The sequence below is a fragment of the Cryptomeria japonica genome, chromosome 8 (genome assembly GCF_030272615.1).
Source record: "Cryptomeria japonica chromosome 8, Sugi_1.0, whole genome shotgun sequence".
Lineage (NCBI taxonomy): Eukaryota > Viridiplantae > Streptophyta > Pinopsida > Cupressales > Cupressaceae > Cryptomeria > Cryptomeria japonica.
Genome location: NC_081412.1, coordinates 43,566,991 through 43,569,645, shown reverse-complemented (window position 1 = coordinate 43,569,645; position 2,655 = coordinate 43,566,991).

The following is a 2,655-nucleotide window of genomic DNA, read 5'->3' as shown; positions in this document are numbered from 1 at the left end:
ACTCTGGTCCTTCAGGACTTGGGCGCCCAGCGCCCTGGTCCCCCAGGACCATGGCGCCCAACGCCCTGGTCCCTAGCCCTATTTTGGGCCCGGTCTCCTATGGGACTTCGGGCCTTTTTGTTTGCAAATTGGAAAATAACATTTCCTGGTCGGCCTAAGGTCGGGAAAATCAGTCTATCAACCCTAATTGGCAAGTATATAAACTACATTTCCTCTCCCATTTTGGTATGAGGGAAAAAGGCGTGGAAACGATATTCAAACATTCAAGCATTCAAGCATTCAAGCATTCAAACATTCCTTCAAGCAATTGATCATTCTAAGTCTCCATTCAAGGCTAGGTGTTGCATTCAAGACAAGGATTCAACCATTGAAGAGGAGATCACATGCTACAACATACAACATACAAGAAACAACAACATCTATACCTTCGCATATAAGGATACAAACATCCTTACAACAAGGTACTAGTACTTGTTTTACATTACAGTCATTTACATTTATAGCATTTCTCATTTCTTGGTTAATTCCAAAACTGGGGTTTGACCTAAGGGCAAACCCCTAATCCCTAACCCCCCAATCATCTTCGCTTTTCTATATGTAGGTTGCAGGTACGCGGCTGAAATTGAAGATCTGGAATCCTTGTGCAGTGACGAACAGATCCCCCTTCGTTTCACGGATTTTTCGGAGGACCATGTGCACGTTGGGCGCCATTGTCCCGTCAACTTTTGCTCAAAATTGCAGGACAGCGTCGTCTCGACATTTTACTGCTAATTCCAGGTCGGCAGCTTCATATCATATCCCTATCTCTATTTATAAGTGAATCTTTCTTGCTTCTACATGCATTCCTAGTTCAATCTTTCTATCTACATTCTTTACAAAAGAGGGTATCCTTGCTATCACAACCCTTGAAACTCATATAGAATCCAATCTTGCATTGCGTGGGATTGGATCTTGTGGGTTTCAACCCCTCTTTTGAATGTAAAGTCCCTCCTAAGTGAAAACCATAAACCCTAGTGACTCTCCCTTCTCTCTCCTTGGAGTTGGGGAGGGGAGAACGACTAGGGTTCGATTTTTCCGCTTTACATCCCATTCATATCTTTTCAAGATACTTGAAAATTTCTTGACAAATTTAGCTTTGCCTTGAAAATTTTTGATATCTTTCTTGCATGACTCATAGTGAGGGAACCTTCCTACTGACAGTCATGGTTCTCCCTCGTGATCTTCCCTTTTACTTTGTCAATCGAAGTCGTAAGATCCTTAGTCCACTGGGGGCTTGGTGTATCTTGCCTCCTTGACGTGGTGAAAGTTTTTCAATGTTGTTTCCTTGTACTTTGCCGGAAGTATGAGCGTACGCTTATACTCTCGCTAAAGTGGGGGCTAAATGTAGCATCCTAAAATTGCGACACTTGCAATTTCGACTGCATTTGGGTCTTCACGATGGCGATGCAACACGGAACCTGAATGGAGACCCCGAAACTTGTTCATGACACCAAAAACAGCATTTCTCAGCACCCTGGCCTGATCCTCCTTCCACGCCGCTATCCCTGGAGGTGGGACCATGGCGCCCAGCGCCCTGGTCCTTCAGGACTAGGGTGCCCAGTGCCCTGGTCCCCCAGGACCATGGCGCCCATTGCCCTAGTCCCCCAGGACCATGGCGCCCAGTGCCCTGGTCCTTGGCCCTATTTTGGGCCCGGTCTCCTATGGGACTTCGGGTCTTTTTTGTTTGCAAATTGGAAAATAACATTTCCTTGTCGGCCTAAGGTCGGGAAAATCAGTCTATCAACCCTAATTGGCAAGTATATAAACTACATTTCCTCTCCCATTTTGGTATGAGGGAAAAAGGCGCGGAAACGATATTCAAACATTCAAGCATTCAAGCATTCAAGCATTCAAGCATTCAAACATTCCTTCAAGCAATTGATCATTCTAAGTCTCCATTCAAGGCTAGGTGTTGCATTCAAGACAAGGATTCAACCATTGAAGAGGAGATCACATGCTACAACATACAACATACAACAAACAACAACATCTATACCTTCGCATATAAGGATACAAACATCCTTACAACAAGGTACTAGTACTTGTTTTACATTACAGTCATTTACATTTACAGCATTTCTCATTTCTTGGTTAATTCCAAAACCAGGGTTTGACCTAAGGGCAAACCCCTAATCCCTAACCCCCCAATCGTCTTCGCTTTTCTGTGTGTAGGTTGCAGGTATGCGGCTGAAATTGAAGATCTGGAATCCTTGTGCAGAGACGAACAGATCCCCCTTCGTTTCGCGGATTTTTCGGAGGACCATGTGCACGCCGGGCGCCATCGTCCCGTCAACTTTTGCTCAAAATTGCAGGACAGCGTCGTCTCGACATTTTACTACTAATTCCAGGTCGGCAGCTTCATATCATATCCCTATCTCTATTTATAAGTGAATCTTTCTTGCTTCTACATGCATTCCTAGTTCAATCTTCCTATCTACATTCTTTACAAAAGAGGGTATCCTTGCTATCACAACCCTTGAAACTCATATAGAATCCAATCTTGCATTGCGTGGGATTGGATCTTGTGGGTTTCAACCCCTCTTTTGAGTGTAAAGTCCCTCCTAAGTGAAAACCATCAACCCTAGTGACTCTCCCTTCTCTCTCCTTGGAGTTGGG